Genomic DNA, 25,112 nt, shown 5'->3' with positions numbered 1-25,112 from the left:
CTGGCCAGTAAAGAATCCCATCACATCTTTCTTGTCATTGTCTCTGAGTAAATAACTTATTTTATATGCTTACCAAGGTCTTTCTCTAAGAAATGAACTGCACAGGGAAAAAAAAGGCAATACATTAGATGTGTAAGACTTAATGAAATGTCAAGATGACGGTATCCTTTGCTCTTCTGAAATTCTATCTGCTTCCTGACAAATTGCAGCTTTTGTTGTTCACATGTTGAGCATTGTTGTTGCTTTTAGCTAAATCATTGATCCCAGTGCATGGAGAAGTCAGGGCTATAAGCTAACCTCAAATGATCGCCTTTGAGTCTTGGATTTAGAAGTTTTGCAGTACTGTAACTAGCTCTAATAATATTATTCCAAAATAGTATTTTAAAATACTGCTTATCAGACTAAAGGAGGAAAACTTTTCACTGCCTCAATGGTAGAGCCTATGCTTTGCATGAAAAGGGTCCCAGGTTCAATTCCTGATATCTCTGGATAAAGATGAGAAAGTTGGCCCCATACAGACAGGTCAAAATAAAGCTGCTTTGGGCCACTTTGGAGGTATGCTGTTTAAATGATGCATGCATCCTAAGAGTCCGGAAGCTGCATCAAAGCTGTGGCTTTGGCATGGCTTCCATACTCTTAGGACACATGCATCATTTAAATAGCATACTTCCAAAGTGGCCCGAAGCAGCTTTATTTTGGCCTGTCTGTAAGGGGCGAAAGTCTCCTGTCTGAAATCCTAGAAAGCTGGTGATGATTTCAAACAACAATAGTGGGTAAGATGAACCAATTTTTACTCATTGTATGACAGCTTTTCATAGGGTAGGGTTATTTTCCCTCAGCTGTTCTCTCAATTTGCTCAGAGATAGAACCCCTTTTGCTGAGTCAAATCTTAGAATCATAGAGTTCGAAGAGACCAACTTAATGGCAGAGCCTATGCTTTGCATGAAAAGGTCCCCAGGTTCCATTCATTGAGTCTACCCCATCCCCAGTGAAGCGAATCCAGCATCCCCAGCAGGTATCAGTCCAGCCTGTTTCTGAAGTCATCCAGAGAAAGAGAGACCACCTCTCTAAGTAAATGATTCTGATGTCAAACTGCTCTCACTGTCAATAGGTTTCTTCTTATGTTCAGCCAAATTCTCCCCTCCTGTAACTTAAAACCATTAGACCTGGTACTGCCCTATGGGTAAGTAACAAATATTAATAAATAATATTTATTGGTTGATTTCATTTCTTATTGATTTCATTTTTATTTTCGTCCTTTCTCCAAGGACTCTGAGTTGGCTAGCAAGGTTCTCTCCCATCCATTTAATTCTCACAACAACTCTTTGAGGCCAGGGAGGCTGAAAGAGAGGGTCATAGACACTCAGTGAGCTTGATGGCTGAGTGAAAGCTTTGTGTCTCTGGCTGCGTTCTGGTGCTTGTTGTAAAAAAATATTCCAAGTTCTGAGATAAACTCTTGAGGCAAGGAGATGCACATATGAGACACAACCACAGAGAAGGTTCTTTTGTGCATTGACACCAATGTAAGGAAGGATCTAATTAGGAGATTTTTTAATTAGCTCAAATAGCTGAGAGGGGGACCCTTACAGATACACTGTGAGACTGGCTTCCAAATTTGTACACCAAGTGACTGAGTAATTTCTTAAGAAATAGTGCAGAGAGAGTCTTCTTCAGTTAAAGTTTAGTTTTTATTAAAAACACGCATCAACATGCGCGCGCACGCACACACACACACTCAAGGCTGAAGGAAATAAAGGAGGGAAAGTTGGGGAAAGATGAGAGGCAGTACTAAGGCTATACTTACTCCAGTAAGCTTCTCCGGGAATCCAATGCAGTGGGATGTGGATGGGACTCAATCATGGGGGTGAATGACTGGGCCAGGAGCCAAATCAGAGTTTAGGAGGACAGAGTTTCCACCTGAAATCCAGAATGGCCCCCCGCAAGGAGATTTCAGAGGGTTCTTATAGGCAAAATCTAGCCTCTGGCAAAGGTGCTTAATGGTGAGGACAAAAGGTGTTTGGTTGCTTGGACATTGTTAACAAAGGCTTTGCCTTGTCTTGTGGAGGCAAAGTGGTCTGACAACAATTGGGGGAGATGGTAAATGAGTTAAGTTAATCACTGGTTCATCAAGTGTGAAACCTAAAACCAACATTTTATATTGTATTAAACTTGGAGGTGATGGTTTTCCCATTTAGCAACTCCCAAACTTCCTGTGGGGAATATCCGAAGGTGTTGTTTTCCAGGAGTCTTGGGAGGATGACTCACCTGCCTACCTGACCCACTGCTTTGAGAATTATGGATGCTAGCCTGGCAAGGTCAGTTTGGGGTCATAAAGGAACTCCACTCACACACCAAAATTTAATAAATCTATATGTTCTAACACCAACACTGATTCAGATTGGAATGGTGCATGCAAAAGACTGTCCTTAAAGGATGGGTGGGCACTACATGAAAAGAGAATGCCCATGTGATCAAGGCCACATCTACACCACCTGCTTAATCCAGGGACAGTCCATAACATTATGTTCCAAATCAACTCTGAGCAGTATGTGCTGAGTCCAGCCAAGCAAACTCCATTGGTGCTGCTGGCCTGTCCCTTTGTCCTTATTACCACTGCTATCTTGCTGACCAGCAGAGACCTGTGAAAGCCTGGCCAGTGCCATCACTTCAGCTGAGGTTGCTTTTTTATTGTTGTTAACTGCCTTCGCATCAGTCTCAACCCATGGTGACCCTATTGATGAGACATCTCCAAACCCCCCTGTCCTCTACCGCTCTTCCCAGCTCCTGCAAACTCATATTTGTGGTCTCTTTAATAAAGGCCATCCTTCTGGCATGTGGCCTTCCTCTATTTCTACTTTCCTTCATATTTCCTAATGTTATTGTCTTTTCCGACGATTTGTGCCTTCTCATGATGTGTCCAAAGTATGACAGTCTAAATCTTGTCATCTTGGCTTCTAGGGATATTTCTGGCTTGATCTGCTCTAGGACCCATTTGTTTGTCATTTTGGATGTCCATGGAATCCTCAGCTCTCTTCTCCAGCAGCACATCTAAAATGAGTTGATTTTCTTCCTATCTTCTTTCTTGACTGTTCAGCATAATATCTAGGCCCCTTAAATGACTTAATGCCAGCACTTTGAATTATACTAAAAATTAAGTTGGAATCCCAAGGTGGAAAATCCAGGAGATGTGTTGCCCTAGTGCCTAGAGTAATCCTATAGCACACGAAAGACATTGCTATAAGCCTACTTGTCTCAATTTGCCCTCTTCAGTGAAAATTTTCATTGCAAGTGGAAGAACTTCTTCTTGTTGAGCATCTACCAAAATATTCCACATGTACTTGCCTTGCTAGGTTTAAAATTGGGGTTTATTTCCAATTGCTCCCAAAAGGGCATGTATAGCCTTAGTACCCAAACCAAATTAAATATAAGGGCTTAACTTTTTGGTAATGTACATGTCCAATTGTCTTTTCAAAACAACATGCTCCTTGTGGTGCTTATATAAAACCCACAGTCAGGACTTGTGGCATAAAGTATTGTGAAGCAGAGCCTGATAAGAGAGGTATTTTCAGGTAACACGATTACATTGAACAAACTCTGCCTGTGGATCAGAGTCTTCATAAGGCAAACAAAGCTCCAAGGCTGAATAGGAATTGCATTTTGCTTGTTTAGGTATAGGGAGAGTTGAAAGAATGACCAACTGCTCATCAGAAATGCACCATTATCCTCAGGCACTCAAGTAAAACTTGTAAATCCCACTGCCCTGTCAGAACATTTCCATATTCTGAAGGGAAATACCCACTCAACAGGAAGGAGAAAGAAAGCTAGCTGTTCATACAGAAACTAAAAAGCTTTTCTGTCTCTAACTGAGGACATGGGTGGGTAGCGGACACTGTTACAGAGCTATACTGAGATTATGAGGAGGAAAAATAAAAATGGAAGCAGAGTCAAACAATGCTTTCGTGAATGAAGATGTCAAGAGGTCCTAGGCAAACTTATTTTTGCAGACAAATTGGTGCTTTTTGTTGTTGCCTATTAGCCATGAAAAAGCTTATATTTTTGTTCTGTAATAAATGTGTTTGCTCTTCCAAACTGTCCAATGAACAATACTCTTCAGCTACATTTAAGTTTAACCTAAAGGTATATGAAGTTCACATGGCAGATTTTGCATGGATGAACTGGCATTGCTTCCTGTCATAACTCTCAGATCTGTCCTTTGAAGCTATTAGCCATAATGCAGCCAAGAACTTTGCATGCATGCTCAGAAAACAACAGATTTACAACTATCAGAAAACAAAGAGAAATGTTGAGGTTCATGGTAACATCTACTGCCACCTCCTCCTCCACCACCTTCTCCAGCACTTCATTTGGAGGGTTTTCCAGCCCTCCAAAGCAGGTCTTTAAAGTACGTGGGACTACAGGAGGGGAAAGGATAATTCTTCCCACTTCCACTGATGGAAGCTGCAGAGATGTACTTTTGAATGTGTATATGTGTGCCTTCAAGTGACTTGTTGATTTATGGTGACCCCAAAAATTTAATAGTATTTCCTTGACAAAGAGTATTCAGAAGTGGTTTTGCCTGTTCCTTCTTCTGAAATATAGCCCACATACTTGGTATTCATCACTGGATTCTCTTCCAAGTCCAAACTAATAATAATAATAATAATAATAATAATAATAATAATAAGATTTATTTATATGCCGCCCAATCCCTGGGAATCCGGGCGGCTTACAACAGAGGGGATAATAGACGGTTGCCTGCCCTCAGGCTTACAATCTAGAAGACACGCCACAAAAGGAGAAAGGAATGGTGAGGGGGGGTAGGGGATCAGGTCCAGTAGTTCTTCTCTCTCTCTGAGGCCTGGACCAAGGCAGATGGACTGGAGGGAGGGCTCTTCTTCTTCATGCTAGCCCTGGTGGAGCTGGGTCTGCCTGGCCAACTCCCTCACGGGCCAGAAGATGACAGTTAAGGAGGGAGGAGCCTCTTTCTTCAGGCTAGCCCTGAGGGAGCTGGGACAGCCTATTCTCTCCCTCACAGGCCGAAAGATGGCAGATAAGGAGGGAGGAGCCTTAGGGCTGACCTTACTTAATTTCCAAGATCTGGTGTCTGTAGCATATTGGCCACTATTTTGGTGATGCAGCCTTTTCACCACGAGATTCAAGGGATCTGATGCAAACAAACAGTTCGTACCTTTTCGGCTAGATCCAACCTCTGTTGCTTTGCCTTTGGTGTATGTGTGTGGGGGTGGAGTGGGGTCGGTGGTGGTCTTTGGAGATATGCATGAAATAGTCTCCCCTTCTCCAGGGGGCTCTTTCATGCTACAGTTACAGCACTATATTCTTAATTGCCACTGCAACATTCTATGGGATCCTAGGATTTGTAGTTTGATGAGGCACTAGCGCTCCCTGGCAGAGAATTCTAAATACCCCTCTTTAAACTCGAGGTCCCAGGATTGCATAGGATGTTGCCATGGAAATTAAAGTCGATTTTATAGCACTAAAACTGTGTAACATGAAAGGGCCCCAAGACACCTCTGCTCATCCACTTGCCTTTTCACCCTCAGACCAATCCACCCAACAAGCCAGAGAGGAAAATGTGAGGGGGGAAATCTACCTGGTGGCTTCATTCTTCTCATGCTTGAATCTTGGAGAACACAGCAAATAAGCAGCAACAGTAAGAAGAAAGAGGTGCAAAATAAGAAATCTTTGAAGAGGGTAGTGGGTCCCCTGCAGGGCTGGGGCCTTGGCAGTTGCCCGAAAGTTCTTACCACTGATGCTGGTTCTATTTCCCAGTTATTGGAGTTTACCACACTGTTCCTGCACGGTCCGTCCTCAAACGGAACGGAAGGAGCAGGAACGAGTGCTGAATGAGTGGGGGACAGATTTTACCGCACACCCCAGTCCCTCACTCGTTCCATTCCCCCTCTCTTCCATTCTTAATCCATTCCAATTTTTGAGAACAGCTCAAAACAGTTCTCAAAAAACATTCCCTTCTGGAATGGAATGGGCATGGAAGGGAGGGGGAATGGAACGACTGAGGGACTGGGGTGTGAGGTAAAATCCATCCCCCACTCGTTCCGTTCCCTGCCGGGCCGTCTGAGAACATCCCAGAAGACCAGTGAGGTAAACTCCATTTTATCCAACATGAAGATAGCGTGCTTTGGGATTTTCTGTACAAATACTGAATAACAAGTATGTGTGGGAGAGTAGATTTCCTATGTGCAACCAGACATATAGAATCATAATATCATAGAGTTGGAAGAGAACGCAAGAGCCATCCAGTCCAACCCCCTGCCATGCAGGAAATCTAAATCAAAGCATCCCCGATAGATGGCCATCCAGCCTCTGCTTAAACACCTCCAAGGAAGCAGATACCACTACACCAAGGGAGTGTGTTCCACTGTCAAACAGCCCTTACTGTCAGGACGTTCCTCCTAATGTTGAGGTAGAATCTCTTTTCCTGTAGCTTGCATCCATTGTTCCGGGTCCTAGTCTCTGGAGCAGCAGAAAACAAGCTAGCTCTCTCCTCAATATGCATCCCTTCAAGTATTTAAACAGGGCTATCATATCACCTCTTAACCTTCTCTTCTCCAGGCGAAACATTCCCAGTTCACTAAGTCGTTCCTCATAGGACATGGTTTCCAGACCCATCAACATTTTGGTCGCCCTCCTTTGGACACGCTCTAGTTTCTCAATGTCCTTTTTGAATTGTGGTGCCCAGAACTGGACACAGTATTCCAGGTGGGGCCTGACCAAAGCAGAATATAGTGGCACTATTACTTCTCTTGATCTAGACACTATACTTCTATTGATGCTGCCTAAAATTGCATTGGCCTTGTTAGCTGCCACATCGCACTGTTGACTCATGTTCAATTTGTGGTCTACTTGGACACCCAGATTCCTTTCATTCAGCCAGCTGTCACCGATCCTATATCTGTTCATTTCATTTTTCCACCCTAAGTGTAGTACTTTACATTTCTCTGTGTTGAAATTCATTTTGTTAGCTTTAGTCCAGCTTTCTAATCTATTAAGGTCATTCTGAAGTGTGATCCTGTCCTCTGGTGTATTAGCTACTCCTCCTAATTTGGTGTCATCTGCAAATTTGATAATTCTGTCATCCAATTCATTGATAAAGATGTTGAACAGTACTGGCCCCAGGACAGAGCCCTGTGGGACCCCACTGGTCACTTCTCTCCAAGATGAAAAGGAGCTATTTTTGAGCACTCTTTGGGTTCGGCCGGTCAACCAGTTACAAATCCATGTAACAATTACCTTGTCTAGCCCACTTTTTACAAGCTTGTTTGCAAGAATGTCATGGGGAAACCTGTCAAAAGCCTTACTGAAATCATGATATACTATGTCCACAGCATTCCCTTCATCTATCAAGTTGGTAATTGTATCAAAAAAAGAGATTAGATTTGTCTGGCATGTTGACTTTTTGTGATTATGGTATCGCTTTCTAGATGTTCACAGACTCTTTGTTTAATGATCTGTTCTAGAATCTTTCCTGGTATTGATGTCAGACTAACTGGACGATAATTGTTGGGATCCTCTTTTTTCCCCTTTTTGAAGATGGGGACAACATGCTGGGACGTCTTTGTTCTCCAGGAGTTCTCAAAGATTATTGCCAATGGCTCCAATATTACTTTTGCCAGTTCTTTTAATACTCTTGGTGCCCTATAAGTTTACTTTCGGTTGTGGGCAAACTTTACGGCCGTTATCTTAATAACTGCCTCTTGGAATGGATAGAAAATGAGAATGTCATAGGCAATGAACAAATTGGCTTTAGAAGAGGCAAAACAACCCTTCATCATTGCCTGGTCTTGCATCACCTGGCTGAGAAATATTCTATCTCTCAAAGTAATGGCTTATACGCGGCATTCATCGATTTGAAATCAGCATTTGATTCAATCCCAAGAGAAAGGCTGTGGACAAAACTTCTTGCCTCCTCTATTGATAGGAGACTGCTATGGTTAATTATGAACCTACCTAGAGATACGACTTTACAAGTGAGATGTGGCACTCAGGGTAATCTTATAAAACTTATTCCTGTTCAAAAAGGTGTGTGCCAAGGTTGCATTCTGGCACCATTATTATTTAACCTTTATCTCAATGATCTTTTAGCCTTTATTTCTGCGGAAGCACACCACTCTCCTAAATTGGCCTCTGTTAGCATTCCTTTACTCTTGTATGCAGATGATGCAGTTCTCCTTTCTTTCACGAAAATAGGCTTGAAACAAATCTTGAGAGCCTTTGGAGGTTACTGTGAAGAAAACAGCCTAATCATTAATTACAACAAAACTAAAATTATGGTTTTCTCTAAAAAAAAGTCTCGATCCAGGTGGATTTTAAATGGACATAGCCTGGAACAAGTTAAAACCTTTAGGTATTTAGGGATAACTTTTCAATCATCTCGTGGCTGGACATCTCAGAGATCAATCGCTGTCCAGTCAGCAAACAACAGTGTTAAGGCTCTAACCCGTTTTTTTTTATACTAAAGGAGGCCAATTTTTACCTGCAGCCCTGATGGTGTTTCAGGCTAAGGTTATACCACAATTGCTATTTGGGATCCCTATCTGGATCCAAGGCTTTTCCATAGAATTAGAACAGGTCCTTTCTGCCTACCTCCGTAAGCTATTTGGAGTACCTAACTGTGTCCCAGCAGCAGCTTTACGCCTTGAAGCGGGCTGCCACTCAGTGGAATGCACTGCCTGGACGTGGACCCTAAAATATTGGTTAAAACTATTTTATGCGGGCTCAGATTCAGGACTTTGGTACCTTGTAAGGAAAGATAACTACACTACTCTCTGGTCTAAAAGCATTCAGGAGAAATTGCTGAGAATGGGCTTCTCAAGTAATTTTTTAATGACACAAGATCTATCGAGAGCCCAGCAGTTTATGGTACATCGCATAAAAGATATCGATATCCAACATTCCTTATCTTTAGCCCGCACCACCTGTTCTCCTATTAGTTTAGGGCTGCAGTTTAATTTAGTGAGGGAGGCTTCTTACTTGCAAAATTTGACCATTCCAAAGTACCGAGCTGTGTTTTCAAAAGCTAGATTTAATGTAATTCCCTCAGCACTCCTTGAGGGTCGTTTCAAGGGAACCCCCTACCATGAATGGGTTTGTCCCTGTGGTGAAGGATCCGTTGAGTCTTTAGAACATTTTTTTTTTGTATTTTTTATAAAGATGAGAGGTCAAGATTAATTTCTCCCCTCCTGTGCAAGTTCCCGGGTAGATCATACAGTTGGTACATGGAATATTTGTTGAATGATGCTAAGAAAAGCAAAACGGAAACAGTGGCTAAGTTTCTTTTCTCCGCTGTTAAAAGACGTAAGATCATGAGTTAATCTAAATGAACAGTTTTGTTTTGCATTTTGCTCTTGGCGCATCTAAATAAATACTCACCTAGATTTTGTATCCAAGGTTTAGTATTATCCAATATATTTGAGAATGTTTTAATTTATATATAAATGTTTACTCTATGAGCACGACATGAACATCTTTCTCATGGGCTTATCTTAACAAGTTCACGTATTTTAATGTTTTAAATGTTTTAAATGTTTTATATGTTTCATATATTTTGCTGCTAATGGCCTGTCGGCTGAAATAAAGTTGATTGATTGATTGATTTAATACTCTTGGATGTACTTCGTCTGGTCCTAGTATTCCTGTACTGTCTCTTTACTTATTCTGTGCTGAAATTCCCCTATTCTGTCCTCTGCTCCATTTTCCTCAGGTTAAGCACCCTTTGCCTTTCTGAGAAAACTGAGGCAAAGAAGGTATTGAGTAATTTTGCCTTTTTTCTGTCCCCTGTTAGCATTTTGCCATCTTCTCCACGCAGTGGCCCTACTGTTTCCTTCTTCTTCCTTTTGCTGCATATTCAAAAAACCCTTTTTGTTGTTCTATCTTAACCTCTCTAGCAAGCCTGAGTTCATTCTGTGCTTTAGCTTTTCTGACTTTACCCCTACATGTGCTTGCTATTTCTTTGAATTCCTTTTTGGTGATTTCCCCTTTTCCATTTCTTATACATGTTCCATTTAAAAATTAGCCCAGTTGTAAATTCCTTATTCATCCATCCTCATTTCTTGAGACATCTCCCATTTTTCTTCCTCATTAGAACTGTTTGAAATTGTGCCTTCAGTATCTCCCCCTTGAGAAACTCCCATCCATCTTGAACTACCTTCTCTTTTAGTATTCCTGACCATGTACAAAAAAAAAGTTAACATTGTGCCATCTCGTGCTGATTTACCATGCTTTACAAAGCACTTATCAGTGGTTTATAAAGCTCAATGTTTTGTCCCAAGAGCGATGCTATGGACTTTGGGTGTAGTAAGGCCTCTGGCTCTCGGGAACACAGCCAGAACAAAAGACTTGTCCACAAATTTCTAAAGTTTCAAAAGCTTTACTGGTTATAACACAAATAACACAAAACTGATTTCTTCTTTTTCTTACTATAGTCCTTTCTAAATACCTTGCTCTCTTCTTGATGTACTCTATCTTTCTTTGAGGACTATCTTTCTTCCTTTGTGGACTTATCTTTTTGTCAAAGGAAAATACTCTCTCCAGGTCTGACTTGGCTGAAATCTCACTACACACTGAAAATAACTAGAGGGAGACAGTATGAGACCCTGGGATTTCCCACAATCCTTGCCTTTCTTAAAGCTGTAGCTCTTTATTTCCCCTCCTAAACTAATACATAGAAAACCTATTATAATCTTAACTAAATATATGTCTCAAGAGCTTCAAAGATGCTCTGGAGGCATGACACTCAAGGTCCCTGTTTTAAGATGCTTACAATCTAAAATTAGATACAAGAGAGATAACGGAATGTGAACAAGGAGATAGAGATAGAAGTAGTTGGTGATGTGCTTATTTTCAGTATAAAATTCAAGTTTGTGACACACAGGTATGGAGAATAAATAATTGGATCAAAGGCTTTCCAGAAGAGTAATTTCATTGGTGTCATCACATGTTTGTATCCTTGCTTGTAGGGCATTAAAGATAATAACCAAGACCTTGTACTGTGCCCCGAAGCTAATCAGCAGCCAGTGAAGAGATTTTATTTAATATGGTCAAACCTGGACAAGCCTGTGACCAGTCTGGCTGCCACATTTTGAACCAATTGAAGTTTCCTAACTTGGTACAAGGGTAGCCCCATGTAGATTACCAATGCATGTACCAGTGCTTCCAGGTCATTTCGGTCCAGGTAGGGGCACAGTTGGCATATCAATGATGGTGGCAAGTTTCATATTTGGATGCGCAGAAAAATAAATTCCCCAAACTATGCTTATCCCTGTAACAGTAGAGATGGCTCTTGGAAGACATGCAACAGAAAAGGTTCTCAGACTTATAGTGGAGTCGGCCTGTTCCAGACTGCCAAAATAAAGCTGCTTCAGGTCTCTTTGGAGGTATGCTGTTTAAATGAGGCATGCATCCTAAGAATCCGGAAGCTGCACCAAAGCTGCACTCCAGTGCTTAGGAATGGAGTGTGGCTTTGGCGCAACCTCCGACTCTTAGGACTCATGCATCATTTAAACAGCATACTTCCAAAGAGACCCGAAGCAGCTTTATTTTGGCAGTCTGTAACAGGCCATAGTTCCAGACCACTAGCAATGGTGGTAACAAATATGTGTATGGCAGCAGACACCTGGAAATGAGTGTCACCGGGTTTATTCATTCCAATTTTTTTCAATTTACCCATCCCTGATCTTCCCTTTTTATTTTTACCATAACCCTGTGGGATAGTTTAGGCTGAGACAGTAGCCAATTTAAGTCTGCCCAGATGAAGAAGGATGTAAAGCAACTCTTCCCAGCCCAGAATTAACAATCTTAAAAATTGGCATGATTGACTGTTAGGTATTGCTGTTTAATTAAACACGATGAAACCTCAATGGAATCTGGGTCAAATAGCAACATTATTTGAAGCATAACAAGCAAGAGTTGGAACTCCAGCATGAAATTTTAGTAGCTTGATTGGAAGTTTTTAGGAAGGGTTTATCGATATGATTAACATTTTATAGACCTCTGAAGATAGGGTTTGCAATGCTGATATGTACCAAAGGAAAGCAAGGGGGTGGAAATCCAATTTATTTTTGCTTGAGTTCTACTCTGAAAGAGGTTACTTTCTACATGTCATTTCGTTTTCATGGAAACAAAGTTTGAGGAAAAGAAGCACATCGACTACAAATGCAACAATAAAAGCAATAACGTTTGAGTTGTTCTTTTCAAGTATGCTGTGCAAAGTTTTTGCATTATTTGTTTCAGACTTTTTGGTGAGCGATGCAGTTGACTCCTGAAAAAGAAATCATTGTCAATTGATGCAGTTTGATTTTTTTTTTCTGTTTGTCTATTCTGAGCATGTAGAGCTTTGAACACACAGCAGTTCTACTGCATATTACTAAACTGCCTTTTAGACTTAACATTTTGTCAGGATAAATATTAGAACTTGCCAAAGAAGGAAAAGGAAGAAGAGGAGGAGGAGGGATGTTAGTTTTTCCAACATAATTTTAAATTGTTTTTTTTCCAAACGGTTTTTCAGAAGTAACCTAAAACTGAGGACTGGAAACTTGCTACTGATAAGTGCAGGTGTATATTTTGTTTTGTATGTTGCACAAAGGGCTATTATTTAGCAGTGGTTCCACAACACTTGCCAGTTGCTGGGGTTGGATGGGTAGGGAAAGCACAGAGCTATGTATGCACAATGGTTATGCCTTTACACATACTATGCAGGATCTTTGAACATTTCCTCTGAAGTAAGGCCCAGAATTTCAGTGGGGATTACTTTCTAGCAAGTTTATTGATGGTTGTAAACTTTCTTATACTGCAGTTAGTGTCTGGGGCTGCATTTAAATAGCAAAATTAATGCAACTTGACACTACTTTAACTGCTATGGTTCAATGGTATAGAATTCTGGGATTTGTAGTTTTGTAATATATTTATCCTTCTGTCAGAGTGCTCTGGTGCCATAACAAATTATAAATCCCAGCAGCAGCCTTTGGCTTAAAAAAAGGTGGAGAATGGAAAACAAAATAATAAGGTCCCTCTACTGATGCCAGTGAGAGCATTGATTGATGCCATCTGTGATGTGTGTAGAAAGGAAAATTCATGTGATTGCACTGAAGAAAAGAGATAAAGGCCTGTTAGAGACTGCCATAATAAAGCTGCTTCGGGTCTCTTTGGAGGTATGCTATTGAAATGATGCATGGGTCCTAAGAGTCCGGAGGTCGCGCCAAAGCCACACTCCATTCCTAAGCACTGGAGGGCAGCTTTGGTGCAGCTTTCGGATTCTTAGGATGCACGCATCATTTAAACAGCATACCTCCAAAGAGACCCGAAGCAGCTTTATTTTGGCAGTCTGTAACAGACCAAAGTTTTCTCTCCTGTATAGAGAGAGCCTGATGCACCATCCTGCACATTTATAATCTTGAGTTGTATACTAAGGCCACACCTGATGCTAGTTTAAACTTATATTTATTCCTGCTGGCCAGTCAAAAAGATTTAGGAAATGGGCAAAGGCCAGAGGTAGGGACATTTATTTAATCATTAATATACTAAAGAAATCTTACACAGTTGCACTTACATTAGAAGAGGGTGAAATCTAACCATTACATTTATGTTAAATTGTCATTTAAACCACTTAAATGGAAAGAAGAACTTTCAAGTTCTTTCACTTATGTGGAGTTCCCTCCCTCTGGAGGCCTGACTGGAACCGTAATTAGAATAATTTCAGCACCAAATTAAAACCTAGATTTTTATTAAAGTCTTTGGGTCAAACTGATTTTATCCAGGTTGTACATGTATGATTCAAGATTTTTTAAACTGATCTTAAACCGTCTGTTTTTAAATTGGAAAACTATTTAATGCATGTTTACTGTTTTAAACTTTTGTAATAATGTATTCTGTTAGGTTCATGTTATTGTAAGCCACCCTGAGATCTTCAGACAAAGGAAATAACAGGACTATTGAAATAAATAAACAAATAAACAAATAACTAAACAATTTTTTTCAACCTTGGCAAGCACTGAACAATAATAAAAATTCATTGGCTGTCTTTAGGGCTGCTTTTCATTGCATTAATTATTAACTAAGGCCCAGGACAGATGAGTGGGAAGTGGTGTGCTGACACCGATTCTAGGATTTGAGAGTGTGCACCAACTGCATGCTCCCAAACCCTAGTCCATATGGATGTCTTCATCATGACGGCTTCCCGTTGGGGCTACCATGATGATGCAAGTACGGCACCACATCCGTACATTGGCGTGGTGCAGAGGGAACCTGTGTGGTTTGGGTACTGTGGACTCCCTCAGGAGCAAAAATGGGCAGCTCCAGACCACCCTGTTGGGGCGGTCTGTCAAGCCCCTAAATTAATTAATTAGTTCTAGAATTAAGTTAACACTAAAATTCCAACTTATTTTGGTGGTGCAGTGGTTAAATGTTTGTACAAGGTTTGAGTTCTATACCAGCCAGGCTCCAGGCTCGACTTAGCCTGACATCCTTCAGCAGGTTGCTAAAATGAGTACCCAGGTTGTTGGGAGCAATTAGCTCACACATTGTAAACCATTTAGGGAGTGCTAAAGTGCACTAATAAGCGGTATAGAAGTGTACTTGCTATAATTCAGTTGCTGTTTTTTGTTGCAGAATTTCTAATTTAACTGATAATTTATTCATTTTAACAGTGTACTTTTTCTGTCTGAAGGGCATGTCTGACACAGTTGTACTGCTGTAGCTAAGAGCTTCTATTTTGGTTAAACAGGACAAATGAAAATCTTATTAGGATGAAGGAAGGTTAACCTATGGGCCTGCTGAGTGTGTACTACAATTCCAATCAGCCCTAATTAGCATAGTCAATGGAGAGGTACTATGGGAATTGCAATCCAAAGCATCTGGAGGGTGACAAATGTCCCATGCTAGCTATATAGAAGCTGCATTTTCAAAGAAGTCCAATATAAAGTATTTTAAGAATAAAGTTGCCCTCCCACTATATTGATCACCTCGTAAGAACTATTATGCTATTCGTTTTAAAAAATATGCCAAAGCTAACTTTTCTGAAGATGTGATTGCATATGTTGTTTTCCTGAAACCAAAGTGACAGTAAAATTGTGATCTACTCTAGGGAAAATAAGCATAGCCTTTACTTGATGCAATACACAAACTTGAACTTTAATGGATTTCTCAAGAAAGCTCATCTCACAGCAAGAATTCTTTCATCCTGCAGAAGTGACAGAGAAAATGGGTTCACAGTTTTCCCCTTCCTTTCCCCTCCCCTTCTCCCAGTATTCAGTACTTTTTTTAAAAAAGAGTAGAAATGATATGAGAAACTTTTTTCAAAGCCTTGATACTTAAGAACCACAGCCTCTGCAATAATGTCTTATGCATTTTAAAGACATTGTGAAATCAAAGTGCTGTATAAATAGACCCCCTTTTTCCAAGATACAATCATAGGAAGGATATATTATTAAAAAGTTTAATTATCATGTCTCTGTATATATGAATATAGAAAAGATTTGGAAGTGATTTGAGGTGCAAAAATCATTTAATTAAACATTTACAAAACTTTTAAAAAGACAGATGGCATATAATGAGCAGGAAATGCAGTCATACAAGTTTATAATTCATTCATTTATTTATCTGATATATTTATTAAAGTACAGTCCTGGGGGAAAGAAGTGCAAAGGAGGAAATCCTACACTAATAGAGCCTCACTCAGAGGCCTGGTGAGTGTTTCTCAAAATGCTGATGGTTGGAGAACCAGTGGAATGGTTTTTGATCCTCTCTGCAATACCCATATGTAGTCTGAGATCCTATTTCATCCGTATTACCACATGGTTTGGTTGCAGAATGGTACCAAGACACTAAATCTGCCATCAAATTCACAACCAAATGTGCATACCCAACCAATGGCATATGCATCCAAGCCCAATGCAAATACACGCACAATGTGTGCAGTGCACAGACACATCTATGCACAATGTCCATCCATACAAAATGGCAATGCTTACACAAATTCAACTTTGAATGAAGACAGTCATTTGGTAATGGATAAAAATGTCTAACAGACCGAGTAGAAAAACCTACACATGAGTAAGATACAACCCGATCCTGGCTATGAAGTTCATTTTTGAATATCTGAATCCCTTCCCCCTCCATTGCAAGCCATAACAAATAATTAAATTATGCCAGTTTTGTTGTTAATCAGATGTTCTTTGTGTTGCAGGCATGGTTAGGGAGGACATTAGATTAAATCCCATCAATAATCCCAGCAAGAGTAGACTCACTGAAACATTGGCAGCTTTGTAAATTGATGTTTTATTGGTGCACTGGGGCTGACAATTGGATTTAGCCTAGTGCATCCAGATCCCTTTCCTTCCCACATGTAGGCACACTCTGAGAAAGAGCTGCCCATCCTGTTTTTGACATGGGGTTCAGTACTTTAGCTAGCTTCTTAAAATTCAAAGTAAAACCCAAAGTAAATTTGCTATTCTACAGGGCCACCATGGTGTAGTGGTACTGGCCTTGGACTCTGACTCTGGAGACAAGGTTCATATCCCCACTCAAGTATAAAAACCCATGGGATGACCTTGGTCAAATTACACTTTATCAGCCTCAGAGGATGGCAATGGCAAAGACACTCTGGAGAAATCTACTGAGAAAATCCTATTATATACTTGCATTACGGTTGCCATCAGTAAAAAATGATTGGGAGGGACTCAACAACAAAGTCATAATGAAGAGGCATCAGCTGCTGCTGCCTGCAGCTCAGCAATTTCTACTCTCTTCACCTCAAGGAAACAGCTGGAAGAGGTAAGGAAGGGAATACTGTTCTGGTTTAGTTTTCCAGCAACTCTCCTCTGCCCTGCCCCTCTCCTTTCCACGAATTCTAGTGTAATCCCAGTCAGATGGAAGAGGATCCAACAGATGTTACATTGAAATTATTTGGCATTAAAATTCTTCAGAGGCTTTTGTTGACTAATGTGGCTTATTCCTGATATATAGACTGTAGTTTTTTTTTTTAAAGAAAAGATTTATTTTAATTTTGTTTTACTAACTCCACCCATTCATCCCTTGTTCTATTTCTGTCAGAGTAGACTGAGGCAAAGTGGGATTTGAGGAATTCAGTTTTTTCTCTGTCACTTGCTAACATTTCTATGATGAGGCACCAATGCTCTCTGACAGAGAAGGCTAAATATCTGATAAAACTACAGAATTCCATAGCACTGTGCCATAGTAGTTAAAGTGCTATCAAACTGCTTTATTTCTGCATTGCAGACTAGGCCTCTGTGGGCCCAAACAAACAGGTCAAAATAAAGCTACTTCAGGTCACTTTAGAAGTATGCTGTTTAAATAACACACACATCTTAAGACTCCAAAAGCTGTGCCAAAGCTGCACTGCAGTCCTTAGGACTGAAGCATGGCTTTGGCATGGCTTCTGTCCTCTTAGGATTCTTTTTAGCATTGCTAACAAACCCAAACTCAGGCCTAGCTTTACCCTCCCAATACTCTTCTAACAAGCTGTGTCACTCCCCTTGAACCTCATTGTGGGAGAAAGAATATAAATCCTTGAAATAAAATAACATAAAATAAAATTTCTTCTTATCCTTGCTGTCTGGTCATTACATTTATTTCCCATCATGTTCTTATGCATAGGAAACCAACTCCTTTTGGGACCATCCTTGATTCCTCACATGTTTGACATTTGGGCACACAAGCCTAGTGAGAAAGCATCACAGTGTAGCCTTCTTTAAAATTTATAGCTCTTCACTGGGGTAATCAATATCTAAAAATATTTCAAAGAATCCTTTTCCAGGAAAAAAATAAGTTTAATATGTTACATATAAAGGGGGCCCGTCCCACCCACCCCCTAATGAAATTTGCTACTAAGGGCATCCTTCAGACCACCGTTTGATGATTCATAAAACAGCCCAGCTCATTCTTGACATTCTTACAAACAAGCTTGTAAAATGTGGGCTAGACAAGGTAACTGTTACATGGAATTGTAATTGGTTGACTGGCCGAACCCAAAGGGTGCTCAACAATGGCTCATCTTCATCCTGGAGAGAAGTGACCAGTGGAGTCCCAGAGGGTTCTGTCCTGGGCCCAGTGCTATTCAACATCTTTATCAATGACTTGGATGACAGAATTGGGGGCATACTTATCAAATTTGCAGATGACACCAAATTAGGAGGAGTAGCTAATACCCCAGAGGACAGGATCAAAATTCAAACTGACCTGAATAGACAGACTAGAAAGCTGGGCGAAAGCTAAGAAAGTGAAATTCAACATGGAGAAATGTAAGGTACTGCACTTAGGGCGGAAAAATGAAATGCACAGATATAGGATGGGCGACACCTGGCTGAATGAAACTACGTGTGAAAGGGATCTAGGAGTCCAAATAGACCACAAGTTGAACATGAGTCAATAGTGTGATGTGGCAGCTAAAAAGGCCAATGTGATTTTAGGCTGCATCAATAAAAGTATAGTGTCTAGATCAAGAGAAGTAATAGTGCCACTCTATTCTGCTTTGGTCAGGCCCCACCTGGAATATTGTGTCCAGTTCTGGGCACCACAATTTAAAAAGGAAATTGAGAAACAAGAGCGTGTCCAAAGGACGGTGACTAAAATGGTGAAGGATCTGGAAACCATGCCCTATGAGGAACGACTTAGGGAGCTGGGAACGTTTAGCCTGGAGACAAGAAGGTTAAGAGGTGCTATGATAGCCCTGTTTAAATACTTGAAGGGATGTCAAACTTGGGGGGGTTAGATGAAATTTTTAGGGATTATTGTCTTTTTTGAGGATGTCAGTCCCAACACATTTTAGAAACAACATTTAGAGAATTTTTTTTTAAAAAAAATATATGCACTAGATTTTCTTCAATTATTACATACAGCACAAAGCTGCCTTTAGGCCCTATACTGATCATCCTGAATCATCAGCCTGTGGGCAGAGTCAGGGTGCAGTGTCCTGATGATGTATGCCCTGACTCTGCCCCCAGGGCATCATGATGCTGTGCACTGCTCCAGATGGCATGCGGCATCATAGCACACCTCTGGCACTGCATCCAGATGACGCAGCACAAAAGGGGCACCATATAGCCATGCTGCTGTGGATATGGCATCTGTTGGAGGGTGCAAAAAGAAGCCATTTTTAGCAGCTCCTTTTTGACTCTCCAAAGGCCGGATTAGGGCACAGCGTGAGGTTGTCGTGGCCTAGGTCCAGCCAGGAAAGGGGTGGCCTCCTGCTACTTCTTTGGGGCAGTCTGAAGAGCCCCTTAGTTAAGAAATTGGAGAAGTTAAGAAATACAAGTACAGAGTTTTAGGTAGAAGATATTAATTAAAGAGTATTTGTGTAAAGGAGAGGTGTGATATGCTTGCTCTTACCATCCCCAATGGACTTTGCAGAAATGAATATGAAAATACTATATGCTATAGGTGTGACTATAGGTAAGAAACAGTGTGGGGACTAGGATGAGGAATGAAAACTAGTTTAAAATTTCTCGTATTCTTTTCTGTTCACCTAGCACCAAAGTCTTTGAAGGTAGAGAGTGAATGGTGGATATAAAGCTATAGTCCCAATAACAAAAATACTTGAACATCCATACTTTTGGGGGCATCCCACCACCAACTAGTTTCTAGAAACTCCACCAAAATAATTTGTAATATTCCTCCTCTTGTGGGGAGAAATCTAGCAACAAACACTAAAACATGGCTCTATGGTTTGTGATTATACTATTTCTAAATTCTTTTGTGTAAGCATTGGGACTGGAGCCATGGTAAAAATCATTCCACATATTTAGAAATTAGGGATAGCACTAATAAACCACACCCCTTCCCTCATACTGGTTTCTATCTTATATGGAGTGTTTAGACTGAAATTTTGTCTATTTTGGAGGAGTCAGAATTTGATTTGGACATCTCCCAAATCTGTCTGATTCAAACTGAATCCATTTGTAGTTTTTTATGGGTTTTCGGGCTATGTGGCCATGTTCTAGAAGAGTTTCTTCATGACGTTTCACCAGCATCTGTGGCTGGCATCTTCAGAACTGGCGAAATGTCAGGAAGAAACTCTTCTAGAACATGGCCACATAGCCCAAAAAACCCCACAAAAAGCTATGAATGCCAGCCATGAAAGCCTTCAACTTCACATTGAATCCATTTGAATATAAAACATACCCCTTGTTGCTATTAAATCATACTGGAGCTCTGTGAAAGTGCTGATGTCTTCTGGAACTGAAGGGCTGAGCACCCTGGCATCTTTGACTGGGTTGGGGGCACAGTTGGAGCATAGTGTCTACATGACGCATGCCTCAACTCTGCCCCCAGGCTGGTGTGACACCGTGCACCACACTAGATGGTGCACAGCATCACAGCACTCCTCTGGTGCTGCGTCTGCATGACGCAGCACCAAAGGAGTGCCATAAAGCTACAGCGCCATGGTTATTATACCTTTTGCAGGGCGCAAAAATAATCTGCTCTTTGTGTCTCCTTTTTGCACCCTGCAAAGGCCAGATTGGGGCCACGATGGGTGGTTGCCATGACCCTGTTCTGGCTGTAAAAGGAGCGGCTGCAGGCCACCCCTTTGGGGCAGTCTACAGGGCACCTGAGTTAGCTACTCTTTACCTGTCCCATCTTTAATCCATATAAATTTGTGTTGGGATTTTAAAAAAACTTTGTCTCAAAATCAATGAAATTTAATGCAAATCCTATTTATTCCTTAACATTAGATACACTTTATGTATTAGATATAATAAACATGTACTACTCAATGCTAAATGCTAAAAACACAAAGAAATAGGTCCAAGAGCAAATTAAACTTGAACTCTCCCCAGAAGCCAAGATGATAAAACCAAGCCTGTCATATTTTGGCCATATCATGGGAAGAGATGATTCACCAGAAAAGACAAGAATGCTTACCAAAGTAAAAGGCAGTAGGAAAAGAGCAAGAGCACATTCCAGATGAATAGAATGAATCAAAGAAGCAATGGCCCTTACTGTGGAAGACCTGAACAGGGGGGTTGATGACAGGGTGACCAGGAGGTCTCTTATTCATATGGCTGAAATAACTCAAAGTTAACTGAATGACAGTTAAAAACAAACACAATGTAATAAAATCTGTACATACACAGAAAGTTATAAAAGGTATAAAATCTATGGGTATAATAAATTCATGCTTTGTGTGCAAGTATGTCCATTTGCATTAATTGTGCAAGGAAATATCCAGTGGCTTCTTGCACAACACCTCCTTCAGCCTTAATAATAATAATAATAATAATAATAATAATATGTTTTATTTATAGACCGCTATTCCGCGATGATCATAGCGGTGTACAGTAAAATCGTAATACAATACAAAATACAGTTAAAGGAGGGAGAAGTCTCGTCCTTCAGGCAGTCCCTGATGTTGCTGGGTCTGCCTGATGGCTCCCTCTGAGGCCGAGATGACAGTTGAGGAGGGAGGGGCCTCTTCCTTCAGGCAGTCCAAGATGTTGCTGGGTCTGCCTGATGGCTCCCTCTGAGGCCGAGATGACAGTTGAGGAGGGAGGGGCCTCTTCCTTCAGGCAGTCCCTGATGTTGCTGGGTCTGCCTGATGGCTCCCTCTGAGGCTGAGATGACAGTTAAAGAGGGAGGAGCCTCTTCCTTCAGGCAGTCCCTGATGTTGCTGGGTCTGCCTGATCTCTCCCTCTGAGGCCAAGATGACAGTTTAGGAGGGAGGGGCCTCTTCCTTCAGGCAGTCCCTGATGTTGCTGGGTCTGCCTGATCGCTCCCTCTGAGGCCGAGATGACAGTTAAAGAGGGAGGGGCCTCTTCCTTCAGGCAGTCCCTGATGTTGCTGGGTCTGCCTGATGGCTCCCTCTGAGGCCGAGATGACAGTTAAAGAGGGAGGAGCCTCTTCCTTCAGGCAGTCCAAGATGTTGCTGGTCTGCCTGATGGCTCCCTCTGAGGCCGAGATGACAGTTGAGGAGGGAGGGGCCTCTTCCTTCAGGCAGTCCCTGATGTTGCTGGGTCTGCCTGATGGCTCCCTCTGAGGCCGAGATGACAGTTGAGGAGGGAGGGGCCTCTTCCTTCAGGCAGTCCCTGATGTTGCTGGGTCTGCCTGATGGCTCCCTCTGAGGCCGAGATGACAGTTAAAGAGGGAGGAGCCTCTTCCTTCAGGCAGTCCCTGATGTTGCTGGGTCTGCCTGATCTCTCCCTCTGAGGCCGAGATGACAGTTAAAGAGGGAGGAGCCTCTTCCTTCAGGCAGTCCAAGATGTTGCTGGTCTGCCTGATGGCTCCCTCTGAGGCCGGGATGACAGTTGAGGAGGGAGGGGCCTCTTCCTTCAGGCAGTCCCTGATGTTGCTGGGTCTGCCTGATCTCTCCCTCTGAGGCCGAGATGACAGTTGAGGAGGGAGGGGCCTCTTCCTTCAGGCAGTCCAAGATGTTGCTGGGTCTGCCTGATGGCTCCCTCTGAGGCCGAGATGACAGTTGAGGAGGGAGGGGCCTCTTCCTTCAGGCAGTCCAAGATGTTGCTGGGTCTGCCTGATGGCTCCCTCTGAGGCCGAGATGACAGTTGAGGAGGGAGGGGCCTCTTCCTTCAGGCAGTCCCTGATGTTGCTGGGTCTGCGTGATCTCTCCCTCTGAGGCCAAGATGACAGTTTAGGAGGGAGGGGGCTCTTCCTTCAGGCAGTCCCTGATGTTGCTGGGTCTGCCTGATGACTCCCTCTGAGGCCAAGATGACAGTTGAGGAGGGAGGGGCCTCTTCCTTCAGGCAGTCCCTGATGTTGTTGGGTCTGCCTGATCTCTCCCTCTGAGGCCGAGATGACAAGTTACAAGCAACCTGGTGTGAACTCTTGCAGTCATTTGTGATGGGCACCTGGGTAGCATCCAGCTGCAACTATGAGAAAAGAGAAATGGAGGTCCAAGAAATGGATAGCCGATGTGTGCTTTTGGTTGCTGAAATGCCCAGCTACCCTCCCCTCCCTCACCACTAAATGGCCAAAGGAGTTCACATCTGCCATTTCAAGTATGTTTGTCTACCTGAATATCAATATTTTTTATTTTATTTTATGTATATCCGATGTTTTCTTCCATATGAGATCCAAAGCAGCTGGGTAGAACTGCATAGGCAGAGGGTTATGTCCTATGCCATGTGATGTAGGTTCTTGGCCAATATATTCACTTACTTATATTTATATACCACTTGATATACCACTTAATATGAGTATCACTATTGTATTTAAAGTTAGTGGGGCTGTCAGATTTTTTTAAAAGATATGCTCATTGCCACAGGAAGGTACTTTAAACAGGGGTCTACAAATGCAAGAATAAGCAACAAAGGTGGTTCTTTATGTGCTTTTATTCTTTCTTTCTTTCTCTTTCTTTCTTAATCTAAATAATAGTGAGCCCCAGAACTGAGTGCCATCTGAATCAAATACTAAAGATATTAAAGATAAAAGCTTTACCAATTAGGTTTTTTTCTGTGTAGCATAAGGTAATGTTATGTGCATGTAAAGCTAATTGTGAGACTCTTTGTGTAATAGATGCTTGGAAGCTGATCGGGAAGAATTTGTCTTTGCACAAAGATGTGCTGATATTATCACCTGCTTTTTGTTCGTGAATGCATTAACACTGATGACTGCTTCATGAAAAAGCAATACTCCTAACAGTGAGAGTTTTGGTTATAGCAAAATGTTCTGTCCCATGAATTTCCTGGTAGGATGAACCAATGTCCTCAGAAATTCCTACAAAATCATCCATTGTGAAAATGTTCTATGTGAGATGGTATTGGGATTGGTGGACTCAGTGCCACATGATTGAACTGTTCTTCTTGCTCACCAGATGCATCAATATTTTCCCAAGATCTCAGGTTGAGAGTCAGAACTGAAGTGCATATGATAGCTCAAGAGCAATACTCCAGCTTGTGATGAAGACACCAGACCCCTTCATCTACTACAGATGAAGGGCCTAATGCTAAACAAGAAACAAACAGTTGAGAAGATAAAGCTAATCCAAGATGTGGAATTGAGGTTCATGTTACAGGAATTTTTAAACTATCAAAACTAGGTTTCATTGGAAATTTGCACATTTCTAAGACTTGCAGTGCATTTCAGAGGAACAGGGTATCTGTAGAACTGTGCCCAGATTTTTAAAATATAAATGGCTAAAATACAACGAATGAAAAACAATAACAACAGGGGAACTAGTTTTGCTCAATGGAAAACATTTATGCCAAAATGCTTTCATTAGGAAATATGTTTGACAAATGGATATGAATTTCCAGGGAAGGATCAAAAACAATGCTTCTCAGACTGATGTGAACAAAGGATTCCAACAATGCATAAGAGGTCCAGAGAAATACAATGAAATCACAACTAAGAGACGTCTAACTAATGCAGAAGCAGCATCTATTTTGCTCAGGTCCTTGCTGGAGAGTTCTTTTATTAATTCAAATACCCTGACCTTGCATTCATTGGGCAGTTCCTCACTATACAGAATTGATGTATATCAGGATGTATAAAGGTTATCCCCACCCCCCCACCCCAGAATCGGCCTTTCTTTTAAATCTTACAAACTAGCTCTATGATAGATTTCTACTCAAAGATTTAGAATATGAACTGTCAAATCTTAGGCAGGTGTTTTGATCAGAAGAGGATTTTAAAACTAGGCAATGTTGTCTATAATTTAGTTCCTTCTCTACTAAATGTTATATCCAAAAAGCAAATTTTGTTCGAATGAGAGTAAGTATCCAAATGAATGTTGTTATTTTTGGAATTTATCCAATGGGGGGGGGGGGGGAAATATTGCTCTTGGCTCCCTGTTTAAATAAAAAAACACAGAATCTTTGTAATGACACAACCCATTAGGTGTTATTATAAGGACTAGACAGGAAAATTATGTGTTTCTGAAAGTATTTTCATATATAAATTGGCTATTTATGGTCATGAGGCAGTGAACACAAGAAAGGTGTAGGTAGATGTCTGTCAATTCTCCTTTTGATCATTTGTGCTATTACAAGTAAAGCCTGTTGCTGTTGTATGTTTGTATATAACAATCCGACATCATGACCTTTCACAACCAGATTATTTAATTAATCAATAAAAATCATAAAGCCCTATATGTAAGATGGAATTACAGCTGA

The sequence above is a fragment of the Sceloporus occidentalis genome, unplaced genomic scaffold, assembly GCF_023333645.1.
Source record: "Sceloporus occidentalis isolate IW3139 unplaced genomic scaffold, rSceOcc1.0.p SCAF_3, whole genome shotgun sequence".
NCBI classification, from domain to species: domain Eukaryota; kingdom Metazoa; phylum Chordata; class Lepidosauria; order Squamata; family Phrynosomatidae; genus Sceloporus; species Sceloporus occidentalis.
Note: the sequence above shows the minus strand (reverse complement) of the source record.